Source organism: Primulina eburnea, chromosome 13 (assembly GCF_022965805.1).
Source record: "Primulina eburnea isolate SZY01 chromosome 13, ASM2296580v1, whole genome shotgun sequence".
In the NCBI taxonomy this organism is placed as follows: Eukaryota; Viridiplantae; Streptophyta; class Magnoliopsida; order Lamiales; family Gesneriaceae; genus Primulina; species Primulina eburnea.
Window position 1 is genome coordinate 11,436,876 of NC_133113.1, and position 18,106 is coordinate 11,454,981.

The following is an 18,106-nucleotide window of genomic DNA, read 5'->3' on the forward strand; positions in this document are numbered from 1 at the left end:
AAAACTCAAAAATTAAATTTATGCTATTGATAAAAAAATCGATCCACAATTAATATCTCCAAAATAAGTTAAGTTATCAAGCCGTGTTTTGGGTCAATTATGGACGTTGTTGGATCAATAAATCTAAAAAAGTAAATGTTCATAAGTTTTCAAGTTGTGCTAAGTGAAGTCCAAGGTGACACTTTTTCCTCCGTTGGGCTAAAATTGTGTTAAATGTTCCAGTTTCTAATAAAATAAAATAGATTATAAGTTTTTGGTGTTTATTCAGCTGTCAAAATTAACAGTGAGTATTCCACTGCAAGACCCGTAGACGAAGAGCTATATCTAACTGTAGTTTTGATATCATGTATGACGAAGTAGTCGAACGAAAGGTTTATTGACAGCCCTAGAACGACGTTGTTTCCCTCTCCGCTCTTCCTCTTCTCTTTGAGTCTCTCTACCTCTGGAACATCCGCAAGTTTTTTGGCGCCAAAAAATCGTAGGTACATCAACATTCACATATTAACTGTGGGACTCAGGGACGGAGCCACCCCAAAGGCTGGGGTGGGCTCCAGCCCAAGCTTGATTTTTTGGCTTATTTAAAAATATTGATGGAGTTTTTTTAAAAAAAAAATTGGCCCATTTTAGCCAACATTTTAGCCCACAAATTTAAAAAATAAAATAGCATTGAATATATCACAAATTTTAGCTCATATTTTAGCACACATTTTAACCCACAAATTTTTAGCCCAGGACCGAAACTTTTTTTGGCTACGTTGGTGGGACTTGTCGAATTTTATATTTGGGAGGCTTGAATTTCGATTCAATGGATTTCAAATGTTTTTGCTATTGTCATTTTGTTATTCTCGTTTTACTGAGGTGCGTTAGTTGAATCTAGTATCTTAGCATTTGGAAAGCTGTAATCTTATACTAAAGTTGTAAACATTATTAATTTTTGTAGGTCATGTTTGTGTAGTGCGTACATATAATGTGGTGTTGTCTCCCCATCAATGTTCGAAGTTTCTTATATATTAAAAGTGCATTTTTGTATCTTTACAAATCTTGTTTTGTTGAAAAATATATTTAAAATGTGTGTATTGAATATTTGAATGTTGAATATTTGAATGTTGAAAATAAGAGTTGTAAATATTGAAAATTAGTGTGTGATGATGTAGGTAATGATGTATTTTATTTTTGGATTATTTGTAAAAATTTCCTATAAATAGATCTCTCATTTGTGAAAAAAATCACAATTGAGTAGAGAGAAAAATATTATAAAGTGTGTAGTTTGGTAAATTTTGAGAGTTTGAGATTTTTACTTTTTACCATAAATTTTTACTTTTTCACAACACGTTATCAGCACGAAGCTCTAAAAGTCCTCCATCCTTTTCCAAGCTCCAAACAGAAGAAAAAGGTAACAAAAGTAATAATATTTATTTTACTGTTTATTTATTGTGTATATATTTAATATATAATATAATGTTATTATATAATAAAATAAATTTTTCAAAAACTTGTTATAAATTCTGGGAGGATGTTAAGACGACATCCTACACTCCCGGTAAGGGATACGACAAGTATAAAAGCCTATAAGATTTTTAAATAAAATATCTTATGACACATCATTATAATAATATGATATGATATACATAATTATTTAAATATGTCTAATATTATATACACCATATTATTACCATAAAATTATACAAATACATACCTTTATTTTTTATACACCAACGGTCATAAACGGTAACAAAACGGCTAGTTTTTGCCCTATAAATATGATCTCATAAACACATTCAATCACTCCAAATTTCTCTTCTTCTCTAAAAATTATTCTTCGCTAAATTTTCGAAGAAAAAAGAAGATGGCTTTCTCAAGGTTATTTTTAATTATGTTGGTTATCATACTCACGAATCTTTTATTTATCGGAGAATATCCTCCTCGTGTGTTTTCTTTATTTTTACAAATGCTTGTACTTGTTGTTTATCCATTACTTTGTATTGCAATATTCATTAACTAATAAAATGCATCGTAATTTTTTTTAGTACCACCATGTCAAATTTGACAAAGCTCGAATTTGTTGCGCTCGACATCACGGGAAAAAATTATATGCCATGGACTCTCGATCTAGAAATGCATCTTGAGTCATTGGGTCTAAGTGAGACAATAAAAGAAAATGGCATATCGACATCACAAGTAAAGACAAAAGCCATTATATTTTTGCGTCGACTTCTCGACGAGGGATTGAAATGTGAATATTTAATTGAAAAAGATCCCATGGCTTTGTGGAAAAGATTGAAAGAAAGATTTGAACATATAAGGGAAGTTATACTTCCGACCGCCCGTGATGAATGGAATATGTTAAGATTCCAAGATTTTAAGAAAGTCAGCGATTATAATTCAGCGATGTATCGAATAATCTCGCAGCTAAAATTGTGTGGACATGAGGTCACAGAATCGGAAATGCTTGAAAAAACATTTTTCACGTTTCATGCATCAAATATTACTCTACAGCAACAATATAGAGTACGTGGATTTGCGAGATATTCTGAACTCATCGTCTGTCTTCTTGTGGCGGAAAAAAACAACGAGCTATTAATGAGAAATCATCAGTCCCGACCCACTGGATCAACAGCATTTCCAAAAGTAAATGCTGTAAGTAAAAATGAATTTAAACCTGGAAACCAAAATCAAATTCAAAGACAAGGTTTTGGTCGAGGTCGAGGTCGTGGACGTGGAATTGGCCGTGGTCGTGGTCGAGGCCGTGGTTTTGAAAACAATAGAGATAGTTATTTTTATAACTCATCTCAAAATAGCGTCCCAAACCATCCACAGAAAAGGCATCATGAGAATACAAGTGTTAATGAGAATCACTCAAAAAGATATGAAAGTTCTTGTTTCAGATGTGGTACTCCAGGACATTGGTCCAAAATTTGTCGAGCCCCTGAACACCTTTGTAAACTTTATAAAGAATCATTAAAGGGGAAAGAAAAAGAGACCAACTTCACTGAACGCAGTGACCGTTTGAGTGATTCAACTCATTTTGATGCTGGTGATTTTATGAATGATTTCTCTGAAAATGATCAATATGTTGGTGGGAAAGAAATGAACAACATTGATGCTGCAGATTTTCTCAATGATTTCTCTGAATATGAACAATATAGTGGTAGAATATAAATGTACAATAATTTATTTATCATGTATCCATATAATGTTTTATTGTATAATTATGATATGTGTTATACTTAAATATATATTGCCAGTAATTTTATTTCATTGCATATTTTTTTGAAGTTCAAAAATGAAAAATGCTATGAGAAAAGCTGAAGTTTGTATACCCGATAGTGGTACAACGCACACTATCCTCCGAGATAAAAGATATTTCTTGGAACTAAAACCAACAAAAACAACGGTGAATACAATATCAGGTCCTGTAGACTTGATTAAAGGATGTGGTAAAGCACAATTTTTGTTAATGGTAAAAAATTTTTGATCAATGATGCTTTATATTCACCACAATCGAAAAGAAATTTGTTGAGTTTTAATGATATATATTCCCATGGGTATGATACTCAAACAATGAATGAAGGGAATAAGAAATATATGTGTCTTATCACATATAAAGCAGGAAAGAAATATGTGATTGAAAAACTACCAATGCTCCCTACTGGATTGCATTATACTCATATAAGTCCGATTGAATCAAACATGGTAGTTGATAATTCTTCAATATTAATCAATTGGCATGATCGATTGAGACATCCTGGTTCAACAATGATGCGAAGAATTATAGAAAATACACATGGTCATCCGCTGAAAGACCAGAAGATCTTTCAGAATAATAAGTTTCAATGTAAAGTATGTTCTCTTGGAAAACTTATTATAAGACCATCACCAGCCAAAATCCAAACTGAATCACCAATGTTTCTTGAACGTATTCAGGGTGATATTTGTGGACCAATCCATCCACCATGTGGACCATTCAGATACTTTATGGTATTGATTGATGCCTCCAACAGATGGTCATATGTATGTTTATTGTCAACTCGAAATGTTGCATTTGCAAGATTACTTGCTCAAATAATAAAATTGAGGAATCAATTTCCCGATTATACAATCAAGAAAATTAGACTTGATAATGCTGGTGAATTTACTTCCAAGACTTTCAATAATTATTGTATGTCTATGGGAATCATTGTTGAGCATCCTGTTGCTCATGTACATACACAGAATGGATTGGCTGAATCATTGATTAAAAGTCTGCAAATGATTGCTAGACCAATGATTATGAAAACAAAGCTCCCTATTTCTATATGGGGACATGCAATTTTACATGCTGCTTCATTAATTCGCATCAGACCAAGTGCATATCATAAATACTCCCCATTGCAGCTTGCATTTGGTAAAGAACCAGACATTTCTCATCTGAGAATTTTTGGATGTATGGTGTATGTGCCTATTGCACCACCACAACGAAAGAAAATGGGACCTCAAAGAAATGTTGGAATTAATATCGGTTATGATAGTCCATCAATCATTCGATATCTTGAACCTCAGACAGGCAACGTGTTCACAACACGTTTTATGGATGTTGTTACAGCTTACTTATATGGATCACTTGATAGTAATATATATATATGAAAATCCCTGAAGGATTTAAGATGCCTGAAGCACAAAGTTCAAAACCCAGATAATATTATTCTGTGAAATTACAAAGATCATTATATGGGTTAAAGCAATCTGGTCGAATGTGGTATAATCGACTAAGTGATCACTTGATGAAAAAGGGATATGTAAATAATTCAATATGCCCTTGTGTTTTCATTAAGAAAACAACATCCGGATGCGTAATTATTGCTGTATATGTTGATGATTTAAACATCATTGGAACGAATAAGGAAATTCAAGAAGTTGTGTCATATTTGAAGGAAGAATTTGAAATGAAGGATCTTGGAAAAACCAAGTATTGTTTGGGTTTACAAATTGAACAAAAAGAATGTGGAATGTTTGTTCACAAGACAAATTATACAGAAAAGATCCTTAAATGTTTTAATATGGATAAATCAAATCCTTTAATTACTCCAATGGTTGTTAGATCATTAAACATAGAAAAGAATCCATTCCGACCATGTGAAGAAGATGAAGATATTCTTGGTCCAGAAGTACCATATATAAGTGCTATCGGTGCCCTTATGTATCTTACAAATTGTACCAGGCCTGATATATCTTTAGCCGTAAATTTGTTGGCAAGATTTAGCACATATCCAACAAAGAGACACTGGAATGGAATTAAACATATATTCCGTTATCTACGAGGAACGACAGACTTGGGAATTTTGTATTCAAAATATGCTAATCCAAGTATAATTGCTTATGCCGATGCTGGATACTTATCTGATCCACACAAGGCACGTTCCCAAACTGGATATGTTTTTACTCGTGGAGGCACTGCAATTTCTTGGCGTTCACAGAAACAAACGCTCGTAGCAACTTCATCAAATCATGCCGAGATTATTGCACTACATGAAGAAAGTCGTGAATGTGTGTGGTTAAAATCAATGACCCAACATATCCAAATCTCATGCGGATTATCATTCGACGAGAAGCCTGTGATACTATATGAAGATAATGCTGCATGTGTTGCACAAATGAAAGAAGGATACATAAAAAGCGACAGAACTAAACATATTCCTCCTAAGTTCTTCGCATTCACCAAGGAGCTTGAGAAGAATAAATGTATTGATGTTCGTCACATTCAATCAAGTGAAAATTTATCAGATCTCTTCACAAAGGCGCTTCCTACGTCAATATTCAGAAAGCACATATATAATATTGGGATGCGCAATCTACGAAATTTGTGAAGAATTGTTCGTGTCAACATGAGGGGGAGTTTACGTGACTGCACTCTTTTTCCCTTGCTATGGTTTTTATCCCAATGGGTTTTTCCTAGTAAGGTTTTTAACGAGGCAATATAAAAACACGTAATGAAGACAATCATTATGATCATCATCACAAGGGGGAGTGTTGAAAAATATATTTAAAATGTGTGTATTGAATATTTGAATGTTGAATATTTGAATGTTGAAAATAAGAGTTGTAAATATTGAAAATTAGTGTGTGATGATGTAGGTAATGATGTATTTTATTTTTGGATTATTTGTAAAGATTTCCTATAAATAGATCTCTCATTTGTGAAGAAAATCACAATTGAGTAGAGAGAAAAATATTATAAAGTGTGTAGTTTGGTAAATTTTGAGAGTTTGAGATTTTTACTTTTTACCATAAATTTTTACTTTTTCACAACATGTTTGACCAATAATCTTCGTCGAGTTGTATGGTTGTTGATTAAAGGGCCGGAAGCTCTTTGATTGGATGGAAATAGGTGTTCGTCTCTTGTTCATTAGCTAATCCTTCAATGTTGCACAATGTGCTCTAATAATGGGCTTATAGCATGCTTTTTCTTCTTGTTATGTCCATGGTAATATGAATCTTTTTAACTTGGTAGTGCATATAGCGTAGACCTCACCTTGTTAGGTTTATTTTGCGTACAAAAATTCCATGTGGTGTTGTGATTGGAATATTTGAGTTTTCAATTTCTTGGGGCTGATGTCTACTTGATGGTTAAGTAATGGAACTTCTAGGCATTATAGTATAACACATAGTATCCGGGTGATAAGAGAGTATGAGGCAAGAATCCAATATTCATATCCGTATGCGTCTATATTAAGCACATTCCCACATGATAGGTTGTAATTTGTAAACACGAGAACAGTAGTCCTATTAGGTGTGTCTGATATCTGGTCCACATAAGCCTCTCTATGTTAACTTCAGCATCATGTGCCCCCTTCCCTTTGGCATAAATGAAAGATATTTAAAAAATACAACAATCCCTGTAATCTGCTTCTACTAGCAAGTGTTGGCATTTGATGATGTTTTTTTAGTAGAAGATTATATAATATTATCATATAACTTTACACATTTGGGTCAAGACATTGGTAAATGGAATTGTGATTCCAAATAAATCGTAAAAACTTTTAGTGGCATATCATGAGATTCCTTCGCACTAAAAATTATGGGCTTGCCCCCAGTCATTGGTAACACCAGATCATAATAGTACTATGCATGAATGTTAGCCAATTAACATGCGTCAATGCTCTCTTGTTTCACACTTGGGTATTCTGATCTCTAATATATAGTGATTATTTCATTTTTCTTGACCGATTTCTCATCAGCGGTGACGTAACACATCATGTGGTTGTTTTCTTCTCGTTGAACAGTTATCTTCTGAAATTTGGAATGTTGAGAACTTCAGAGTGCATTTTTGTTTAACTTAAGATATTGGACAGTGAGTGGAAAAATAGTACCTTCATAGTACTCGGTTGAACTATGTAACATCTACTGATCTAGCTGTATCGAGGATGAATTTTCCAGACAGCTTGCAAACTTTGGGCTGATTTTTCCATTTCTATTTCCTTTTGAAAGCCACCTTTGTTTTCATTTTTGAACGGTTTGCACAATGAATATTGTTGGGTGTCGAATAATCCTGTTTTGTGTGTGGTACGTCTGCATTAATTTGGTATAGAAGGGGGCGATTTTAAATTTATTGGAATAAATATGAAATTTTTTCTACCCCGGCCTTCTTTATCTACATCCACTTGATGTTTACTAGAACGTCTTGTTGCGAAAACATTGATATCCTTGTGTCAGGAAAGTCATGGCACAAGCCTTGCCGAAAAAAATTTCCACTTACTACTAATGATTATGAGATATACGAGGAAGTTGGAGAAGGTGTCAGTGCTACTGTCTATAAAGCTCTTTGTGTACCTCTTAATGAGATAGTTGCGATCTAGGTTCTCGATCTCGAGAACTGCAATAATGATTTGGTGCGTTGTCATTTTGTTACCTATTTTAAATAGCATTTTCTTTTGGTATGTAATTTTCTTTGAAATTGTGTATTTGTTAACGCCTTCCGAACAGTATGTAATTTTCTTTTAAATAGCAAACTATGATCTCACCTAAGCTCCGTAAAGTTTTACGCTTTCTGAATAGTATAAACATTTAACGATGTGTCTCTGATGGGATCGATTAACATATCAATCGTTGAGCTACAATAGCTCGGTTCTTGAAATATGAACACCGATGAATTAAATCGAGTTTGGTTTTCAAACCAAGCGGAATACACTCGAAATAATCCTTCGTAGAAACCCATTAATCATTTTGTAAAGCATTTAAAATATATGCAAGCTGAATGAGTAAAAAGATTTCAGTTGAAGCATTTTATCAAACACTTGGTATGCAATATTTTGGTATTTGAAGAAGACATAAAATGCTTCAACAATGCATCTTTAAAACTATGAAAAGAATAAGCAAATGCAATAAATAAATAGACACGAATTTGTTTATGGATGTTCGAAGATTAACAACTCCTACGTCACCCCTTTTTCCCCTTGGGAAGGATCCATTAGAAGACTTTGATTTATACAACACCTTGTACAAACCCATTCAGCTAGGACTTACACCACTGCCTAAACTGAACTCCTAGCACTCAAGATTGTAGGCAGCACCTCACAATCAGCATATTGTTTAATGTCTCATATGCAAAGACTACATACACAAGTTTTACGTCTTTGTGCAAGACTCACTCAACTAATCTTTGAAGTTCAACTCTCTTCTATATGTGTGAGTGATTGTGTGTGAGGAATTTATCAGTTACAGTGTACATCTCAAATGTATCCTCACACAAGGGCTTGTGCTCTCAACTAGCTAATATATTCATGCTAACTACCCATGCTTTGAATCCACTTCAAAAGCTTTTGTTTGATCTTCAATATGTTGTATTTATAAGCCCAACAATGATATATACGTTAGGTACAAGAATATGACCGTTGGAAAGTTTCTGTACTGTTTCTGGTCAAATTCGTCTTGCTGGACATTTTCCCGACTGGTCAACTCTGGTCAACTGGTCAACTCTGGTCAACTCAACTGGTCGTTCAGTTCAACTGGTCAGCAACTGGTACAGTTCAGCTGGTTCAGTTTCAGCTGATGTGCTGAAATCAGTCTAGCTGATTTCAGTTTGTGCAGAACCAGTAGCTTGATCGTCATTTATCAGCCTCTTAAGCTTCGATTCAGACTTCAACTTCTCAGAATGATTTGTAGATCTTTGTCTTATCTTTCCAACGCATACTGAATCGTTTCGTTTCGATAACCGAGCTGAGAGATATGACCAAAATACGGCAGCTGCTCAAACACAACTGATTGCTGTTTTCATGTGATCAGTTCGGTAATTGAGCGATCCGTTAGGCCATGATAACTTCCGATTTTGCCCAACTGACGTGAAATACGATTTGTTCCAAATTGCGTTTTCTAATCTGTCCAGTTGGCGGATTGTCATTTGGATAATCCAGTCGAGAGATTTCATCAAAATACCGAAACTCGCCAGAAATTCAGTTTGTGCAAAATTCAGTTTCAGCTAGCTTCTTTTGTTTGCAACTTCACACTTGAGTAAATATGTTAGAAACACAATAACAAGTTTTGTTAACATCAAAATCAAGATTGCGAACTTGAAAAGTTCCAACAATCTCCCCCTTTTTGATGATCACAAAACTTGGATAAACAATCAACTCAACTAACATATTTCTCCCCCTTTTTGTGTGAATCAAAAAGTCATATTTCAAAACATTTTAAACAAAATTTTCTCCCCCTCAATATTTAAAAATAATCTACTCATTAAAGTTATAAATAGTTCTCCCCCTATATTTTTGAAATTTTGAAAAATGTAAAAGAAGAGGGATAACTAACCAATTTTCTCCATGGCTCATTTTCTGCTGCAGCACATATGCTCTGTCAAACAAATAAACTGTATTTTCTCGTGCATAATTAGGCTGAAAATTTTATACCGCTGTAAACCTCTACGAGTCTAGTTTGCAACACAAAAAGCGGTTCGTCATTTGGACACTCGAGCAAGGAGATATGCCATTTTTTCCATGGTCGCTACAAGCTGCGCGAAAATTCAGTTTTGCATATATATGTGTAAAAAATCTGAAATTTCGAATTTTAAACATCCAAATCAGTTTCAATGTTCTTTCAAGAACAACCTGCTCTGATACCACTTGATGGGATCGATTAACATATCAATCGTTGAGCTACAATAGCTCGGTTCTTGAAATATGAACACCGATGAATTAAATCGAGTTTGATTTTCAAACCAAGCGGAATACACTCGAAATAATCCTTCGTAGAAACCCATTAATCATTTTGTAAAGCATTTAAAATATATGCAAGCTGAATGAGTAAAAAGATTTCAGTTGAAGCATTTTATCAAACACTTGGTATGCAATATTTTGGTATTTGAAGAAGACATAAAATGCTTCAACAATGCATCTTTAAAACTATGAAAAGAATAAGCAAATGCAATAAATAAATAGACACGAATTTGTTTATGGATGTTCGGAGATTAACAACTCCTACGTCACCCCTTCTTCCCCTTGGGAAGGATCCACTAGAAGAATTTGATTTATACAACACCTTGTACAAACCCATTCAGCTAGGACTTACACCACTGCCTAAACTGAACTCCTAGCACTCAAGATTGTAGGCAGCACCTCACAATCAGCATATTGTTTAATGTCTCATATGCAAAGACTACATACACAAGTTTTACGTCTTTGTGCAAGACTCACTCAACTAATCTTTGAAGTTCAACTCTCTTCTATATGTGTGAGTGATTGTGTGTGAGGAATTTATCAGTTACAGTGTACATCTCAAATGTTTCCTCACACAAGGGCTTGTGCTCTCAACTGACTAACATATTCATGCTAACTGCCCATGCTTTGAATCCACTTCAAAAGCTTTTGTTTGATCTTCAATATGTTGTATTTTTAAGCCCCAACAATGATATATACGTTAGATACAAGAATATGACCGTTGGAAAGTTTCTGTACTGTTTCTGGAATTGCAACGGTCAAATTCGTCTTGCTGGACATTTTCCCGACTGGTCAACTCTGGTCAACTGGTCAACTCTGGTCAACTCAACTGGTCGTTCAGTTCAACTGGTCAGCAACTGGTTCAGTTCAGCTGGTTCAGTTTCAGCTGATGTGCTGAAATCAGTCTAGCTGATTTCAGTTTGTGCAGAACCAGTAGCTTTATCGTCATTTATCAGCCTCTTAAGCTTCGATTCAGACTTCGACTTCTCAGAATGATTTGTAGATCTTTGTCTTATCTTTCCAACGCATACTGAATCGCTTCGTTTCGATAACCGAGCTGAGAGATATGACCAAAATACGGCAGCTGCTCAAACACAACTGATTGTTGTTTTCGTGTGATCAGTTCGGTAATTGAGCGATCAGTTAGGCCATGATAACTTCCGATTTTGCCCAACTGACGAGAAATACGATTTGTTCCAAATTGCGTTTTCTAATCAGTCCAATTGGCGGATTGTCATTTGGATAATCTAGTTGAGAGATATCATCAAAATACCGAAGCTCGCCAGAAATTCAGTTTGTGCAAAATTCAGTTTCAGCTAGCTTCTTGTGTTTGCAACTTCACACTCGAGTAAATATGTTAGAAACACAATAACAAGTTTTGTTAACATCAAAATCAAGATTGCGAACTTGAAAATTTCCAACAGTCTCTAATGATCAATAATTCTAGTCTTTCTCCTGAGTTGTGGAATTAATAAGATATTAGTTAATTTATGAAAAGTAAATTGAAATAAATAAGAACTATAAAACATAATTAAACTAACAGGAATTCAATCAAATAAATAACATAGTCAAAATTATCGTGTCAACGAAGCTACATCATCTTCCAGAATTGAAAAGTTAGTTCATATAAAAATCTAAACTAAAACACAGCATGTTTGAAGGGTTAAACATCTCAATACAAGAATTTAAAGGGCGACGAGTCAAAAGTGACGTCTCTGTCCCCAGATTCGTCGTTATTCGTCTTTGATATCGATCTTTGCGTTCCAAATCCTTCTTCGTTGTATACTCCTTGTCTCTCACATGATTTTTTTATCCAAAAAGGCCTCCCCCAATGGAAACCCTATTTCTATCATTTATACTTCGTCCAAACCCGTAAAATAAAGTCCACAGAGTTTTTCTGCGCAGACATTAGCGTCGCGGCGCTACTCAAGTGGTGCCTAAGCGCTCGTAAATCGTACTCATCTCCCAATCTTAGCGTTGCGGCGCTAGTAATGTGGCGCCGAGGCGCTACATGCATCGGCAACCATGGCGCTGCGGCGCTGAGTTGTAGCGTCGTAGCTCTTCTTTCTCTCCTGTGACTGCAGCGCTAGTCCATCAACATTTCAGCATAAAAAACACTTCTAATCATCATCATTCAACCAATAATTGTTTACCTCCTGCACGACACAAACGACAAATACCAAGCATAATTTTGTCCGAACTAACATAATTCAAATGGATTATTACATTAATTAAGTGCAATTCTTTCACTTATCAGAAACCTAATTCTTCATTGTGTTGTGGGGTTTGACGCCTCGTTGCTTTATTTTCTCTCATGAGGAAACATTATCAGTGCCTTCCTTATCCACCCTGTTACATGTTTGAAGCAAAATTCTTCTTGTGCCTTTTTCTTCAGGCTTGAACCAATCAAATAGAAAAAAAAATCCAGAAGTACCAGTTATTTATTCGTTAGACTTGAATGTGATGAAAACTTTCTGATTTCACTTCTATTTCCTTACACTTTATAGCTGTCATTTGATGAGCTTGACCCTCTTTATTCACATGCTATGCATAACTATTTGTCATAAAGTAGACTTTGGATATGCTTATGACCTATATGGACATTTGCTAGATTTATGTTTATACAATCCCGCACTATGCTCAGATGAGTGTGAGTTTAGGAAGTCCACCTTTAATTGGTTTAACTGATGTGAAACTTCTGCTGAATGCAGAGGTTTCTTTGATGCGTGTGAGGATGACATTGGTGCCGGTAGTCCAAGTTCAAGAGATTCTGCCCACTCAGATTCTGAGTTGCAGATTCAACAGCAGCCTTTGACAAGTACTGTAGATCAAGAATCAGGGAGAACTGATGGTTATGATATTGGTAGAAGTGGTTCAGGGCTTAAAATATAGTTGAGTGGCTCACACTCACAGTCACCGGACTATATTTCATCTCCTGAGAAGTCGGTGGTTAGTGGAGACATGTATAATTTTTTTAACCAAGGTGTAGAATTCGATATATTATTTTTAGAAGAGTAATCACGTGAATGCTAGTAATTGGCAAGGAACGGGATTGTGGTTTCTCATTTGTAAATTTTGAATGCTTACTTGTAGAAGTTGCAGTTTTTGCATTTTCTACCTGTGCTTCATTCAGTTTACGTGAATTTATCATCCTACTAACAAAGGTTTCTACCACAGATATCCTCACATGATTCTTCCTCTTTTTACGGGGTACGAGAGAAGGTTTGTTCAAAGGGATTTGCCTTTTTCTAGAATATTCTTTTTTGGAAAAATCATTATTATGATATGGGAATTGCTGCATCGTTGAAAGGTCCTATGCCGGACCTTATCATGTTACGCTCTCAAGATTTTTTAGAACGCTCTCAAGATTTTCAGTTCTTAAATATTAGTTAGAGATACTAGTGACTAGAAGCACTGTGATTTTATTTGTAGATTCTAACATTGGTCAATTTATCTCTCTAAATCTTACGGTGCTTTACTTCTTTTTTTTATCTTTGTCCTGAAAATCATAGAAAATTATTTAGAGAAGTTCAAAGTATGACAGTGGCAACATGTGTAGTGTTGTACGTGTTTTTTCTAGCTGACCAGAGGCTTAATCATCTGTTAATTATCTTTATTGCATATCCTATATTTAGACTTGCTTATGCCCTTTGGCATTTTAAGAAATACCTTTGAACTTTGGAGTATTGAATTTTTTCCCATAAATATGAAGGGAACATCTGCAACCAAGATATCAGAACGAGTGGAACTATGGCAGTCCTTTGCAGTATCGTCAAAAGAAAGATGCCAGTTATTCTGCTACTGGTAATGCATTGAATTTTACCCTGTTTTTTGTCATGTAGACATGCATGAGCTTTTTCTTATGTTTTTTCTTCAATGATATGCATGCTCTATATGTGATTAAACAATCATATTATGGGAAGAGGCATCAGAAGGTGCTGTTATCGAACGCAGGGGACGATTTAAAGTCACCTCTGCGGATCTGAATTCAAAGGTATAGATCAAGTTAGTAACTGTAATAGTGACAACATTTTTGTTTTTGATATTTTAAGTGTTTTGGAATATATTTTTCAGAATGTTTTGAGGAAATGAAATATACATTTGATTTTTCTTTTGGAAGAATGAAATTGTTATCGTTGATGCCAACTAATGTCAGAAATGATTAAAATTTGTTTGAAAACTTTATGTTCGTATATATTTAATTTGAATATGATATAATGACAGAATATTCTTTGGAGGTGGTAAAAAGTTGAGTCGAAAATAGTGATTATAGTGGAGATTTGAAAACGAGTGTAATGTTTTGGGGAAAGAGAATAATAATAAAAGGTATTGCTAGTTCTTTCAAGGGATTGTCTTGCTTGAAGAAAATGAAAACAAACATTGCATTTTTTCTTTCATGTTCTATAATATTGATTTTAGATTTTATTTTGCATGTCCTGGTTCATTTTCATGTAGTAACAACTCTGGAAACTAAAATTCCTCACATGATTTTTTTGATATGGCACCTCAGTTATGTTCTGTATGGTTAGTGTAGGATGCCACAATGTTGTTACATTCTGTCTCTTTGGTGTCCTTTCCAAATTTGTCTTTCTTGAGATATATTTTTCTATAATTTGGTGTGTCCACATAGTGGTCTTGTTTCCCCATCATTTTCACATGGTGAGTAGAAATCGAATTCCAAGAGCATGTCAATAACCGTCCATGTGTATTGAAAATTAGGAGATGTTTTAAAATTTAATTTTTCCCTTTCTAACGTGACAGGTCATCATCTTTTCCATTGAATCATATGTTGTGTTTATATATTGCCTTAACTTCTATGCTATTTTTTAGGCATTGGCGTTCTAACCATTGCCTTCTTTTATCTTATGTAGGCTATGATGAACTCAAATAATCCACACTCTGGGGGATCCTAAAGCCAAATAGTTCCCAACCTTACAGCTACTTCAGTTCTGCCCTCATTACAAAGCATCCTGCTACAGAACAACATGCAAAGAGTGAGAAGCTCTTCTCAAATATGGTGACACCTTATTCCTGTTAGATATTACTGATTCGTATCCATTCATCTTGACAGGAAGTGATGATTAAATTAATCAGGTTTGTGGAGCAAACTTCAGGTAATGTTTTTTACATAATATCTGGCATCTTAAGTGTTTTCTTGACCACTCTAGTCATTTAGTTGCATCTTGCTAATCTTTTGACGCTTATTTTTCATCGGCACTTTGAATCTAGAGCTGTGAAGTTTTCCTTCTTGATTTTGTACCGCGACTTTTGATTTTTCCTACTTGCTGTTAATGCTACTGAGAACTCAAAGGCTGGAGTAAATGATCTACTTTAGGTATTGTTTCTTGTGTATAAAATGAAAGGGGATCGGTTACGGTAACCGGAAGCGCAACGGAAGCAACAAAATTTCGAAAATCATATTTTCTAGCAAGAAAATTTCGGCCACCTCTCATATAATGTGTAGCAAATACAATAAACACAAAATGACATTCATAGTGTGTTAAGAAATGTACCTATCAATCTTTAAAAGATTGATTGTGGCTCCAACTTAGTTGTCAAACAACTAAGCTCTTGAAGGTAGACAATCTACAAGCTTCACCTTTCTTTTGGACTCCTTTCTTCCAATCAAGCCCACCACCAACTAGGTAGATCCACCTTACACTTGCACTAGAAAATGTATGACATTTTTCTTTGAGAAGTGAGTGTTTTTCTCCAACAATTGAAGAACACAAAAATGAAGAAAAAATGGAGAGAATTGTGTTGAAGATTTCGGCCAAGAGGGAGTGTGGGAGGAGGGAAGGAAGACTAGCCTTGGTTGTGGGAAAAGTTGTTCCAAAAAGTTGCATGCCATGCCTTGAAAACTCAAAAAGTAGTCTCCCAACCTTTCACCTCCCATGCATGCATATTATATGTTTTTTAACAAATTAAAAACCATGAACTAAATTTAATTATCTCAAACATATTTGAGACTAATTAAACATTACTTGAATTTACCCAAGTCCCAATAGTTAAATAATTAATTTAAATTGAGCTCTACAAGACTCAATATGATTTAATTAATTCAACACTTGAATTAATTTAATTATTTGGACTCTACTAGGTCCACTAGTGTTTAATTAATTCAACACTTGAATTAATTTAATTTAGTCCATAATAATGTTTATGAAAATCACAATTTTCAAATACATTATTCACTTGGCCAACTTTTAATTTAGGAACACTTCCATAAATTAAAATTTACATTTCTCTCATAGAAGTCATACTTCTATTTTTTCTTTACACTTATAAACTCATTTATAAGTCGTTCAACACATTGAACTATTTTCTCCTTTATAGAAGTCATACTTCTAATTTTTCCTTACGCTTATAAACTCATTTATAAGCCGTTCAACACATTGAACTATTTTTAACTTCTCAACGGGATCTAGAAAGCTAGTACTTGTGTGGCCCTCAATGGTTCATTGATACAACTAGCCGTGGGTTCACATCTCCATGTGATTCGGACTAAACATGTCTTATATGAGCATACCCCAACTGCTCCATTCTTACTTATCAACACTTTGATAACAAGAACGTCAGAACTCAAGTCTGATACTACCCAACCAATCATGTTAAACGCCTAGCAACATCGCTTACATGATTCCCTAGGTATTAAATGATAGTGTCTGCAAGAACCATTCAATTATGGTTAGCGTACAGTACGGTCCCTTCAACTCATATATCCCGACCGATTCGACAACCATTGGTTTATCGAGAGTTGTCAATGAATCGATACTATGTGTCATGTCGTTGTTGCATCGATGGTGTAATCTATGAAACCCCTTTCATAATTACCACCATACTCTGGCCAGAGATTTCAACCTACATACACATGATAACACATAGGATATCCATACCCGAAGGTAAGCGGTGAATCGCATCGACTCCTATGTGTTTCGACAGAACACCCAACCTTGCCACCTGATGACCCCATGAGAGTCGGTAAACAAGTCAAAGTGTAATTCTAGCACATAGAGTCTCAATGTTGTCCCGGGTCATAAGGACTAATGGTGTACAACCATAAACCAGGACTTTTCCACTCTATAAGTGAGAACCACTTGGAAAGTCCTTTTATAGAGGGTTGTTCAGTGCACTCTACAAGGAGCACCTATCTGCATGTTCGGACATCACAATGTCCCCTACCAATGAAACATGGTACTCACATCGCAGATACTAGTCTCGAACTCTAGCGGCCTATATCCTTCTTAACGGCAGCTGAATCGACTAGGAACTGTTTAGAATATACAGTATTCCAAATATGAGTTTCATGATACTCATCATATGAGCATCTCATATTCTTTCTACTATTTGTATATTCAAGGGCTTTATCTATGCAACTAGCATGGGTATACAGATAAAGATGTGCTAAAGTAATAATTTCAAATATTATTAAAATAAAGATTGCTTATACATAGAGTTTCATTGTGAACACTCGGCCAACACTTGGCTCGACGGGCACCTACTCTAACAATCTCCCACTTGCACTAGAGCCAACTACCCATATGCTTTATACCCATTGATTCGCGATGCTTGTCGAATAATGGTCCAGGTAAAGGTTTAGCTAGTGGATCAACAACATTGTCTGCGGAGCCGACTGTGTCAATCGACACTTCTCTACTTTCCACAATCTCTCCGAGGATGTGGTACTTTCTCAATTCATGTTTGGACTTCTGATGAGACCTTGGCTCATTTGCTTGAGCTATAGCTCCCGTGTTGTCACACAACACCGGGACAGGAGCAACTCCATTAGGAATGACGTCCAACTCTTAGACGAAATTCCTTATCCAAACAGCCTCCCTTGCTGCATCTGATGCAGCAATGTATTCGGCCTCTGTGCTGGAATCCGCAGTATTGTCTTGCTTGGAACTCTTCCAAGAGACAGC

General features: G+C 35.1%; 1 long non-coding RNA gene across 1 annotated transcript in view; it reads left to right on the forward strand.

Moving 5' to 3' along the window:
* Nucleotides 1-262: 262 nt before the first annotated feature.
* The window catches only part of LOC140809715 (uncharacterized), a 35,334-nt gene continuing 17,490 nt past the window's right edge, over nucleotides 263-18,106 (forward strand). Inside the window, exons 1-5 of the long non-coding RNA XR_012113158.1 lie at nucleotides 263-482; nucleotides 12,896-13,147; nucleotides 13,897-13,988; nucleotides 15,056-15,178; nucleotides 15,256-15,519. This is a non-coding gene — a long non-coding RNA (uncharacterized lncRNA). The remainder of the gene's footprint in view (nucleotides 483-12,895; nucleotides 13,148-13,896; nucleotides 13,989-15,055; nucleotides 15,179-15,255; nucleotides 15,520-18,106) is intronic.